The sequence below is a fragment of the Saccopteryx bilineata genome, chromosome 2 (assembly GCF_036850765.1).
Source record: "Saccopteryx bilineata isolate mSacBil1 chromosome 2, mSacBil1_pri_phased_curated, whole genome shotgun sequence".
Lineage (NCBI taxonomy): Eukaryota > Metazoa > Chordata > Mammalia > Chiroptera > Emballonuridae > Saccopteryx > Saccopteryx bilineata.
The window spans coordinates 305,023,486-305,037,111 of record NC_089491.1 but is presented as its reverse complement, the minus strand read 5'-3'; the positions used below and the strand labels follow the sequence as shown (position 1 = coordinate 305,037,111).

At 45.8% G+C, this 13,626-nt stretch overlaps 1 pseudogene; it reads right to left on the bottom strand.

Annotated features, from left to right (window-relative positions):
• The window catches only part of LOC136322546 (eukaryotic translation initiation factor 3 subunit E-like), a 40,938-nt pseudogene extending 27,541 nt beyond the window's left edge, over positions 1–13,397 (bottom strand).
• Positions 13,398–13,626: the final 229 nt, after the last annotated feature.

The following is a 13,626-nucleotide window of genomic DNA, read 5'->3' as shown; positions in this document are numbered from 1 at the left end:
AATTAATTTTAAATCTTTGGAGGTCATTTATAAGTAATAAATGACTAGTCTCTTATATTTGCTGCATACATACATAGTATTGGGCCAGGTGAAAATCCAAGTTTATTAAGTTCATTCCATAATTCAGAATCACTCAGACATTTCACGTCCACCATGGTGATAGAAGTTTGTTCTCTTTTCTGTTGGCAGAATTTCTGAAATAGTAAAACATTAAATTCATTAAGACAGTCTGATACATAAGAACTAAAACTTTACCAGAAGTATGTATTTACCACACTTCCACAGAAGTGTGTACAAACTGATTTCCGGGCTCTTGTAGCTACAAAGGCAATAAAGAAAAAAAAAATCACTATTTCTTGCTATATTCTGCACCAAATCTCATCCAGGGTTAGTTGCCTTCTTGCAAAGCTTTGGATGGCTGTCATTCTCCCTCATGTTGGGGTTCAATTATTTGTAACTTCTCTACTCAGCTAATGTGAGAAAATCTTCAGCACAAAGTGAACAAATGAACACATATTTCTATTACTGCTTAGGAACTGTGTGTAAGACTCAGCTCTGAGAAGATAAGAAGTTAATTAAATATGAAAGAGCTGAGAGAGATTTTTTCGGGAGTTAAATAAAAGTTATTTATCCCTGCTCTCCTTTTGATGAGAGTACAGAGAGTACTGGGCATTCAGAAACTGCAACCAGTAGTAGTTTTCACACTTGTAATTTAACTCTGAATGTAACAAGATGAGAGTTATTTTTAAATTAACCGCCAGCAGACTTTGTAATTGCTGCATTGGCATTTGAAAAAAAAAAAGAAAAAAGTCAGCTGTTCATTCTCTGGCACACAAATAATTTATATAGATTTACGCAAGTCTCGACGCAGCCTTCAAAACCTGCAGTCTCACGTTCAGTTTATTCAGTTGATACCCTCTATCCCCCAAATGGACCCCTTCACCTACTTAACAAAATCCTGAGAAAAGACAGGCCCATTTGTCAAAACTTTTGACAGAGACTTTTTATTTAGGGGTTTACTTATTGTACCTCATTTCTATCATGTTTCCAGGCTTTTTAATATCACAGTGAAAATGACTGCAAAACAATTACTCAGCATTGGAGGTTTCTGGACCAATTTTAAGTAATGACTTTGCCTTTATTGGTGATCAGTCAATGTCCAATTAGGAAGAACGCTGTACACAAGCTAGAAAGAGCTGTGCATTGTCATGTATACCAAGGTTGTTTAAGAACTCTTAGCGTAATAGGTCTGCACTTTTAATGCTTTACTTTGACCAAGGTCACATTTTGATGGACAGAAGGTGCTTAGTAAACGTGTTTCCCTCTCTTCTACGTGTTTGAGAAGCTGAATTAACACTTTAGAATCACTAGTAAACAACCTAGTGATAGGAAGGAAAAGAACAATGCACTTCCTTTTTTTTTTTTTTTTTTTTACTGGAAGCTAGCTTAGGCAGATCTTGTGACATTTCTTCCAGAGAACAGCTGTCTGTTGTTTCACCGCCTTCCCAAAAATAACCTCCAAAAGAGCCCTCATCAATTTCAAGTGACACTAGACAATTGCCTAGAGGAAACACACATATGGAAGAAAAATATTCAAATGAATCCAACTGGATGATTAATCCACTTACCCCTTTACATGGTTGTCTAAAGTCTATACAGTTGGGTTGGTTACTAAAGTTGGGTGAATTTCACCCAAGGGTTCCTACTAGCAACCGGTCCCTTTTAGCCTGTTAGATATTATGATAATCATAATACTGACAATGTGACATCAGTAACTGCCATAGCAACAGACTAATGTGAAAGTCAGATGATTAATTTAACCTAAATTCCAACAGAAGGAGGCACTAGTTGACTTCATAGGCTGACTGCCATGATTAAATGTCAACGGATGCAGAGAAGTTGTCATTATGCACAGGAAGTGAGAAGGAACTGCTACCAAACCAAACAATGCCAAGAAACTGGGAGATAAAGGAGAAATCAAATATCAAGTGTCTACCAGGGGTCTCAAACTCGGGCCCACGGGCCGCATGCGGCCCGCCCACCAATTTTGTGCGGCCTGCAGACTGGCCCGCAGACTAATCCACGAAGTTTGATTAGTCTGCGGGCCGCACAAAATTGGTGGGCGGGCCGCATGCGGCCAGCGGGCCGTGAGTTTGAGACCCCTGGCTCTAGACCATCATAATAAGACTCCCAGTAGTAGATGGGAAAGAACCCTATCTGAACTTGTTAAGAAATTACTCATTTAATAATAAGAATCAGAGTATAGTGCAGATAAAAACACATTGTAGAATTTGGATGGTTTTGGCCTTTTCAAAGCACTTTCACATCTCATTTCACCCTCTGCACACTGCTGTAAAAACTCTGGGACAAGTGTCTACGTAGAGAAGACTCGTTTTTGTTGTTGCTTCATTTTGTTTAAGGAAAGATCCCTTAGACTAGTAGCTTGAGTCTGCTGAGACAATCATGTGAGACAAATTATGCTGAAACAATTATGCAAGACAAAATGTAACTTTGGGAAAACACATGCCTAATTAAATACCAAGGATAGGAAGGAGTCACCTGCAAGGGGTTAAGGGAACAGTGGAGCCAGCCTGATTGGAGTCAAATCCCAGACTGTCTCTTTCCAGTGGGGTGATGTCAGGCGGGGAACATTACTAACTCACTGTGTCTCCTTCATCTGTAATGGGGATGACAAGGGTACCTATCTCACAGGGCTGTTATGAGCCTCTAATGATTATAACACACAGTAAGCACTATATGAATGTTTTCTATTGTTCTAATTATTCACACACCCTGTCCTCAGTTTCCACATCTAGTCTCTTCCTCAGGAGGCTCTATTTATACATGTCCATGGGGCCCAACACTCTCCTGATGCTGGAAAAGGACCGAGCACCTCTGGATGTATGATCAGGGAGGCTCATTAAGTGATCTGTGGTAGGTAGTTAGACAGACATGACCAGAGCAAGGATTTTGGACTGGGTACAGAAGGTCATCAGGGCAGAAAGCCCCAGGTGCCTAGAAACAGGCAAAACTGGGAAAACAAGGTCCTTGCCTTAGAGTAACCTTTCCTCCCCTAGCATATCAGTGGTCATATGGTTTGGACCCTTCCCCGACATTTCCTCCTATGTCATCACTAGTCATGCGGTTGACTGCCTTGGAGAAGAAACAAGGGGCGGAAGAGTGGCTTCATGCAACTCCCAGGCACAACCACTCCCTTAAGCATGAACCCCTAGGAATAACATCTAGGCCTCAGTTGTGTTTCAGCTCCAGGCCCAGAAAAGCAGCAAAACCAGAGTGGCGATGCCATGGCTGACATCAGGATGAGCTGCATTGGCTAATGATCCTACTCTGGTGCTGACCAATCAGTGGAGACCACGACTCTGAAAGGATACACCTGGAAAGCTGATAAACATTCTACTGACTCCTCTGAGACCTCTAAATAAATACTCTCAGAATAGAGGGTCCAGCCTACTCTGTCTCTCTCAAGCATGCTTATACCTTTCCCATTCCTCGTTTCTTCCCACCCCCTAGGCACCTTACCTTTATCTTTCTCTCTTATAAGCTCCAAGGGCCCCTTCTGTTGCTTCAATAACTTGTTTCCTGGGCCCATTTCTTCTACAATCACCTCTACCTCTGTGACTTTCTAAATAAACTTTCTCTTATAGTTTGAGTCTTGCCTTTGAATTCTTTCTTAGCCAGAACTCAAGTACTAAGGTTATTGAACTGGTGTGACTCTACTGGTCTCACACCTGGTGCCATTTTGCTGCCAACAGTTCCAAGAGCTGCGGCTCGGTTTCTGAATAGAGCATCAGTTTCCAAACAAACATGTAATATACACATTTGCCAACATCCAAACATTGGAATTGACACATTTGTTTCAATGAAAGCAAATAAATGATAGGCTTGAGTTATTAGGATGCACCAGCATTTTGTTTACATTTCCCAGAATTGCTTTACACAAAAAAAGCAGACAGTAAGTGGAACAATTTTCGTTTAAGCAGTTAAATTATTGGAATGAAGCAGGCATTTCTAAAATATGGTTTCAGTCAGACCTTGGAATTAACACAAGCAAGGCTGACAAAGGATTTAATCAGGTATTCAGATTGGATTGAGCCCACTATCATGTGCAGATACTTTGAGATTATTCTCTTGAAGATCCCCCCAGCATATCCACGATTCCATTCTCAGCATTTTTCTGTTTAAGAATTCCTGTACTCTGCACTAACTTGAAATATTTGGTTTTGAGGTTTACAACATTCATTTCCCTTGGTTTTATCGGTGAAATCTTGGGCATTAGCTCGTTTTTGGTTTTGTTTTTTATTCCCTCCATGGCTGCAAAGATATTTTATTCCAGTTCTTGAGGGAAGTAAGTTTTAATTGCCAATCTACTGGGTATTCAACATGATAAGGTATCTAAACCCTGAGAGCTTCCTCTTTTCATTAAAATGTAGATCCAATTTCTTTTCCCTTAATGCCACATGCTGTTATTAAACTGAAATAACAGAAATAGTAAAAGCCAGATGTCACTTCAGTCTCAGGTTTGACGTGGGGCACAATTTCCTCTCCTCAAGTTTAATCTGTGGTTATTTACTAACCCCATCCTTTGGAAGAATGCACAATTTAAATGTAAATGTAATTTACATGGGGAGCAGATAGTAGATTTGCAGTTTCAATTGCCAATAAACCATTTGCAAAGGGGGAAATCAACTAAAGCAAAGATCGGCAGCTGTCAGGCTGAAGTCTGCATCTCTCGCCATTCTCCTGCAACTTTCCTCCTTAAGGCCACCTGCCCCGGAGCCTTGGATAGGCAGGCAAAGGAAGTGGAGAATTGAGGCACTTTCCCCATATTTCAAGGTGCATTGACTATTGACTGGGAGAAAAGAGAAAGTTAGGGTTTCAATGAGCTAATCTGGTTGGCCTCTTTGTTGAAATCATCAACGGACCGATTGCTTCCAACAAATATTGATTGATCATCTCCTGTGTAGCAGATGTTACACTCTGCCTAAATTAGGACAAGGTAGATGAGAATACAAAGGTGCAAAAGATCAGTTCTACCAAGGAGCTCATTGTCTCCTGAAAGAGAAAAGAAAACAAATCCAAGAAAATAAGATAAGTTGTTAAACAGGAGCCCAGAATTAGAAGCCCTTCAGGCTTGAAAGTTTCATTTAGGCTGAGACTTCCAGAATGGGCAGTGGTTTGCCCTATAAAGGGCAGGGGGAAGTTAGGGTTGGGCTGGGGACATCCATTCTAGGAGTGTGGTCAGCGAGAAAAGAAATGAGCCAGGTGAGTAGGTTGCGGCCAATTTGCGCAGGATCCTGTGGGCCATGCTAAGGAGTTAGCCCTTTACCTTTGGACACATTTCAAAGTTTGTAAGTGAGAAATGACATGACTAAATTTACGTTTGACACTGGGTGGAGAATTACGTGTTTATACATTTGATACAGTTTAGGTTTGATTCTGAATGGAGAGTGAGTTGGTAAGACAAAGTCTGAAAACCACTTGGGGGCCTTATTACACAGTCCAGGAAAGAGTTGACTCAGACTTGGACCAGGCCAGTTTGGAGAAGGACTGGAGAGGAAGACACACAATTCACAATTGATTTAGGAGCTGGAACAGCCAAGCCAAGATGTCTGATTGGATGGTTCTTCTTTACTTCACTTCCATAGGACCCACCTAAGCCTAAATCTTTTGTCATAGCCATAAGGCCACTTATATAAGGAACCATACGGAGTTTGGTCTACACAACACTGACACTTAAAAAATTATTCTGTCCTCGTCTAGTCAGCCCTTGATTATGCATACTATTTGAAGGCGGCAGCAATGCAGATAATCCATAATGTTCTTCTACTTGGCTCTGGAATTAATTACACCTTTTAGAGCAAATTTGCCTTCTTAATTAATCTTTCTTAGGCTAATATTAAAATTAACTAATATTCTCTAAGCCCATGGCAGCTGGGCAGGGGAAAGGAGGAGCAGGGGAGGGGAGGGCAAGGTAAAGCCACTCCACACTGCAATTCAATATGGACCATCCACGGAGGCCACGAGCCGGGTCAGCTCCCTGAGGGGAGGCTGCATAACTAGAAGCGGAGGTCTCTTGGGTGTTCAGTTACTGAGCACCTACCACATACCAAGCACTCTGCCAGGACTGAACAGAAGGTGAATAAAACGGTGTCCGCTCTTCATGAGCCCCCGGTGTGATGCGGACCGGACCGTGGAGGAGGGAACGGGTCATTTAATCAAACACAGTGAGGGCTCTGGAAGAAGCTTCTCTTCAAGAGAATAAGGCACGAACAAGGTTAATGGAGGAAAAACAAATTTGTAGAAAACAAAGAAGGGAAATCACTTAACTGCCATTTTATAAACACAGCAGCGAATAAGCTTTCAATAATATAAGAGCATGTCATTTCTTCTTTCAGGAAATTCTTCTTATGTGAAGTAAGACGTGATCTTCCCTAATGATTTTCAAACTGTGACAGTCCATCTCCAAGATTTTCTCTGGCTGGGTGGGGAGCATGGAGCAGCCCTCATTTCGGACAGCCAGAACAACTCATCCCTGCCTGCTTTTACCTATTATGTTCCTAGGAAGGAAGACTTTCTCTTCTATACATAGTTAGGAAGCTACCCATTTACCGTCTTCTGTGCTGCTTCTTAAAACCAAAGTGGGTCCAGCCTCTAGTCCTGTTCTGAAGACAAACCAAACCTCAGGTGCTGGCAAATGATGATCTTGAGGGCTCCCTTTCCGAGTCCTGTAGGTTCTGCACATGAAATTTATTGTGCATAAACCACATTTGGATAGTCTGTGGATGAGAGAAAGACATTAAAACATAGTTTCTACGCTCAAAGAGATTACGTGCTAGAGGGAGAAATAAACCGGAAACACACAAGGGAAAAGGTAAGAAGTCAAAGTTCAGAATCAAATACCAACACTGTGAACCCAGAAATGATGCTAAAGTTCCGAAGCAGAGGGGAAAAAAACTCACCCCTGACTGGGGGCTGGAGGTGTCCAGGAAAAGCTTCCTGGACGAGGTGAAAGTCAGAGTGGGGCCTAAAGAACAAGTGAGGCCCGGTTAGGCAGGAAGCAGGAGGATGGGCCTTCTAGGTAAGGGCGCATCAGGAACAAAGGCTTGGAGAGGGAGAAACAGGGATGAGAGCAGGCTTCTGCAAAGGATTTGCTTTAAGGAGGTGGACGGACATGGTTAAACCATGTTGATGGGTAGGCCTCCTGGTCCCTTCTGCCTCCAGAAACCTCCCATTCTGGGCCCTCTGATGCCAGTGATGGGTCCCCCACCACCACCCGGCCTCAGACAAAGGATGCTCAGGGGTGACAGCAAGGCTATCAGGAAGACTAATCCGACCTGCAGGGCAGACGCATGGCTGGAGGGGGGGTTGGGGGGTGTCGAGGGGTGGTTAGTGGGGTGTCGAGGATGCCAGCAGGGAGGCTGGAAGTCTTGCCTTCCTCTCTCTGTGAGATGAACAGAAGCAGAGGGAATTCAGGAGGGTTTTACACGGTCAGATTCTCAACCAAGAGTTCAGGACCCACCAGAGAATTTTGAGAAGCAAGTGCAGAGCAGTTAGGAGCACAGACTCTGGAGCCAGACTGCCTCCATTTGTATCCCAGACTTGTCACTTACTATCAGCTCTGCAACCCTGGGCCCTGGCTTTCACATCTGTAAAAGGGGCATATGATAATAATAATAATAATAATAATAATAATAATACATTCTTCCCAGAATTATTGAGGACTGAGTTAATGCATCCCAAGTGCTTAAAACACTATATTCAGTAAGTGCCCATAGGAAATCAAGCCCCATTTTGATGTCATGAACTAGGGTTTTATCCTAAAGTTTTTGGTGGGGAGAGGACACAGGTACCATAGTCCACCTTCCCCTGCGAGCTCAGGGAAACTGAGAGTAGCTTGTCCTACTATAAGGACCAGTCAGGGGTCTGCTGTTCTTCTAAGGAACACGTGGAGGAGAGAGAAAGTACCGGAGGGAGCAGGCTTTTACTCACAGTAAAAGGGGATGAGGGTTGTTCAGTAGAAGGAGTAACAAAATTTAATGAGAGACTAGCAAACCAAGATGGAGAGGGCATGATGGGACATCCATTCCTGTTCTTAATCCAGGATTGGTGAATTCCCACGGCTTAAAGGAGATGCTGTACCAGCAAGGGCTGAAGACAGCCACAGAAAGATATCCAAAGTAGAAGTGCGCACACACAGAAAAGGAAAAAGTGAAAGCATTAAATGGAGCTAAGGACGAAGCTACAAGAGATAGAAACCTAGTGACCAACACAGACCTTACTGGACGTGCAGGAGGATCTCCAGTGCAACCTGGCGTTCTAGCGACCACACGAAACAACCTGCAATTTCATACTTGTAAACTGGAAACAAAGCAACGGATCCAGAGACTCGAACTCCTCCTGGTACTTGAGGCCTGGCTGTTTCCTGGGGATCCTCTGTGTGTACAAAGCAATGGGGTAACTGGCGAGGGCCGGGGGCCAGTCGGTGGAGGGTCTGAGAGCATGAGAAGGAGCTCTCAAACTTTATCCTGAGGACAGTGGGAGCCACTGAAGATTTTATGCTGTGTGTGTGTGTGGTTTTTTTTTTTGTCTCCATTATTTTAAAACTCAATTTATTTTAAACAGTTTCAAGCTGAAGTAAATTATCAAGTGAAGTGGAAATATAATGAAATCCACACTCTACTTCAACAATTGTCAACATTTGCCTGTCACCAAAGGGCTTTGAGGGGAGAGGGTTACAAGACAATCTTTGCATTTGAGAAAGACACCTCTAGATGCTATAAAAAGAATGATGGTGGTGCAGGACTGGGAACAAAGACATCATTAGGTTGTAGCAAACCATGCATTCATTCGTCCAACAAATTATCTCCTGAGTCTTATCACATACCTGGTATTGTTCTTTTCTTTTTAAATTTTTTTTTTTTTTTGCATTTTCTTTTGCATTTTTCTGAAGCTGGAAACAGGGAGAGACAGTCAGACAGACTCCTGCATGCGCCCGACCGGGATCCACCCGGCATGCCCACCTTGGGGCGACGCTCTGCCCATCCTGGGCGTCACCATGTTGCGACCAGAGCCACTCTAGTGCCTGAAGCAGAGGCCACAGAGCCATCCCCAGCGCCCGGGCCATTTTTGCTCCAATGGAGCCTTGGCTGCGGGAGGGGAAGAGAGAGACAGAGAGGAAGGCGCAGTGGAGGGGTGGAGAAGCAAATGGGCGCTTCTCCTGTGTGCCCTGGCCAGGAATCGAACCTGGGTCCTCCGCACGCTAGGCCAACGCTCTACCGCTGAGCCAACCGGCCAGGGCTCTTTTTAAATTTTTATTTATTGATCTTAGAAAGAGGGGAAGGGAGAAAGAGAGAGAGAGAAACAATGACCTGTTGCTTCACTTATCCATGCATTCATTGATTGGCTCTCGTGTGTGCCCTGACGGGAGAGCGAACCCACACCTTGGAACGATGGGATGATGCTATTACCAACTAAGCTACCTGGCCAGGGCCTGGCACTGTTCATAGTGCTATGGATTCAAGAGAAAATAAAGCAGATAGGATTACTTCCTTCTACAGCGTCTATCCTTGGAAGGGAAAGCAGACAAACAAGCAAATGAAGTGAATGAAAGAATTTCAGAGTGGGATAATGTGACAGAGAAGAACTTGGGAGGCAAGGATCTAATTTAGATTGGGTTGTCAGGGAGGGTCATATTTATGTTCCTGGATCAACAAGGGAGTCGGGCTGGCTGGAACGGCATGAGTGACAGCATAGTAGGGAGAGGACTGGCGAGGCAAGGTGAGAAAGGTGACTGCTTGACTGAGGTGGTGGCAGTGAAGATGGAGATAAATAGATTTGAGAGAGATTTAGGAGGGAGAACCAAGATTTAGTGATAGATCAAATGTGAGGTGGAGAATGGGGGGTGTTCCGGATGACTTTCTGGCTTGAATCAAAGGATGATTATCTAAGTGGACAAGAGAATCTTGCACTGAAACAAGAAAGAGGGGTAATGGGAAAAGCCCAAATCCCCAGGTGGCCCCTCACAGCCTTTCAAAGTGAGAGCTGGCCAAGGGAATCCACTTCGACCCCTGGCTTCAGTCCAGAAACCGACTCTCTATGCAGCTTCCAGATCAGGCGGTTGCTGCCTGGGGCAATTCCAAGTGATCGTCACCACTGTCCCTAACTCTCTAAAACTGGCACCACAGCCCCTCCAGTCAAGTAGATAGTATGGAAGGCCACTTGTGGGTCCAGCTGGGGCAGTGGAAGAGATAAAGAGATGCCACAATGTTTAAAACAACCTTGAGCAAGTCAGAGGAATATGGTTTCCATAGTGATGTTTTTCTCATGATAGCAGTGGTCCTCTGAAGCCATGTCAGTGTCTCATGCCATTTTGGAGCTTGGCTCATCTCAGTGTCCCCTTGTCTCAGGTGGACATGAGGGCTGAGATTTAAAAGGAGCAAGAATTAGAACACTATTGTTGTTGGAAGGGACATAAAAGGTGGCCTGTGAAGACAGTTGAGGTGGGGAGGAGGAAGATACCTCAAAGTGCAATCTAGACAGGAGACCACAGTGGCTAGGGCAGGTGTCTGTTTCTAGAAATGTCCCTTCCACTCTCCTTCGCCTGTTTTAGTGATTATCTGTCCTTGCAGCACCTTGATCTAGAAGAGCATTTTTTTTCCCCAGCAGTCCATTGATGGGGTGGCAGGGGGGTTGTAGTGGGAAGGGGGGCAGGGACGGCATTCGGGGTCATCGCCTGGGATTGGATCCTGGATAGCAGGAGGCTGCTGCTCTCGCTCCTCGTCCCGTCATCTGTCACCCAGCGAGGGCTGCCGGCAGCCAGGCTGTGGACTGCCTAATGAAGACAGAGAGGTGGTTCCGGCTGTGCACAGGTGCCGCTTCCCCATTAACGGAGGTGACATTCCGAAACACTACTCATTACAGAGCAGACATTGGGCAGGGCTGGGACACATATTGATGGCATCAGGGCCAGCCAGCGTCTGTCTCAAATCCCAGTGCCCCTGAGAGAGCCGGCGGGAGAGCCAGAAAGACGCATCATGAGTGTCAAACTCGCAGGCCACTCACTTCGTTAGGAAAAGTTAATTCTTGACATTCCTGATATTTCGAGCTAAGTCATTCTCATCACTACTTGCAGACCCAAGGGTCCTCGGCTTCAGACCCAGTGAATGTTGACCAGCTCCTGAAGAATGCCAGCTCCTGCCCTCCCAGAAAGGGCTGGTGCTGTGGATGGCTGTGTGGGGGTGGAAAGCTGGTCCTCAAAATCAAACCTGGATCTGGAGCCCATGAAATCTTGCTTTAGAGACGGAAGGCCCAAGTTGTAGCTAGGAGGTGTGGAGGCAGGCTACTGAGAACTTCCATACTGAGGGGGATCAGGGACAGGGACGGGGCCAGGTAGACAACCAACGTCACGGAATCTCCTTTTCAGTGGACGGGAAGCACAGGACAGATCTATACTAGCTGGAAAGGAATGCATGCTGCCCTGGAGACAAGGAAAGCAATGAATGGCAGGCAGTCTGGCGCCAACGGTTTCTGCAGATCCCAAAGCTAGGTGCAAAGTGGCAGTAGGAAGAGGCAGTGGCCCACGCAAGCGCACATAGCCGGAGTACACCAACTGCACACAGAGCCCCCGTGCAGCCTGCGCTCCGCAGCAAGGAGCCCCCACCCCCGCTCTGCCGATTGTAAATCCGCAACAGACGGAACTCGACTTAAAAATAACTATTTTGACAGTTCCGATGTAAATATGTGAGCGACGCGTGGGCCTGTTTTTTCTTTCACAATTCTCTCCTCTCGCTCTCTACCCCAGCCCCAACTCTGCTGAGGCTGAGATGATGGGAGAGCGCCGCCTGCAGGATGCTCCCCAAAACGTGGCGGAGGAAAGGGACTCGTGTTCAGCCAGTTGAGGGGGCAGGGTGTGGGGAAGAAGGAAAGGAGAATCAGAAGTTAGAGGACGCCTCCCTTCACTGTCACCTCGCCACACTACACTGCATTCAGGGCAATCCTCTCTAGGCACTATTTCTTGTCTACTACCTGAGAAAGGAGAAGTTACCTAGGACACAGGTGAGCTAATTTAATAAGTCCTGACATCTTCATACCTGTCCTCAAATTATACCTGTCTCCAGTTCAATTTGACTTGTTTTGCAAATCTCTATCCTGTACCCAGCACAGTGCTAGAGGCAGTGCAGTCAGTGTGTGAGACGTGCAGAATCTCTAGCCATTTGTAGTTCTTTCAACTAACCCTGTCAGTGAACCTGTACTGAAGCCCCGCTTTGTGCCAGGCATGAGCACAGTAAGCGCTTCAGCGTATATTATTTGATCCTCACAAAAACTTGTAGGGTAGGATTGTCTGTCTTTTACACATGGAAGACAGAGGTTTGGGGAGATCAGAGAGTTCTCTAGGCTGCCACAGCTACTGAAGAGAACTGAGATCAGAATCCAAGCCTTGTGCTCTCCCTGCCATAGCCAATGGAGAGGAAGCGAGGTGGAGACAGAGAGTCATCCATTCTACAAGGAGGGGAATGAAGGTCTAGACAAAGTCACACGTCTATCTGGCCACCAACAAGAATCTTAGCTGAGGCAGAGCCAGGACCGAAACACAGCAGCTTTAGGACTGCCAGGCTTTTGTCCCCAATCTCCATGATGGGACATCATATGATGTCTTTGTTTCCTGACTGTCTGTTTGGATGGAGGCGAGGGGGAAACGTAGTTGGAGAAAGGGAAAGGAAGAGAAAAGGAGGGAGGAGTCTGAGGGTGAAGGAGCGTATGCACAGTCCCGGCCAGGCAGAGCTGTGAGACAGGGAAGTTCATTGTTGGGCCTCCCGGCTACCCCTTTCTTTGCCCCTTTGCCCTGCAAGGTTCCCCACCCCAGCCAGATTCCCACTGATACTCTTATGCTTTTTTTCTCCACCCTAATGAAATCTGCTCTAGGGAGGGAATCAGATGGAGGTACTGATGCTGTGGGGCAAATGCCTGATGACTGCCCAGTATTTGCCTTTCTCCCGGATTATGAATCCTAGGGGATCAAAGCCTAAAGTAAAAGAGAGGAAGCACTCATGAAATTTCAGGTGCCAGACTCCTGGAGAAGAGGGAAATTTGGAAGCCAGAGGGCCCGCCTGTGACAGAAGAGGCTGCACGTTGTACCTGTTAGTGAGTCGCTTCTAGCTCTGTCTGGCATCTGTAGATATTGGCAAAGAGAAGACGAGTCCCAGGATCTGTGCTTTGAACACACTTTCCTCTCCACCCTTCAAGGCTCAGCTCAAATTCTACTTCCTCCGTGAAGCCTTTCCTGATACCTCCCCACTCGCTAACCCGTTGTGCTCCCAGGCCACTGCAGCCTCAAAGCACGTCCTCTCAGCCATCTTGCGTTCTTTGGGCCTCGGCATGTTGCTTTTTATTAAATTGTGAGTTCCTCAAGGGGAAATCAATGTTTGATTTTCCCGTTTCTCCTGCAGCTCCTCCCACAGGGGTTAGTGCAGTCAGGACTCAATATTGATTGAATGGATTGAGTTGACAAGAGTACACAGCACACATTTCCCCCACACAGGGAGGCAAGGACTGGGGTGCTGACAGCAGAAGGGCCAGGGGCAGGCACCCCAGCTGATGCCTGAAGAC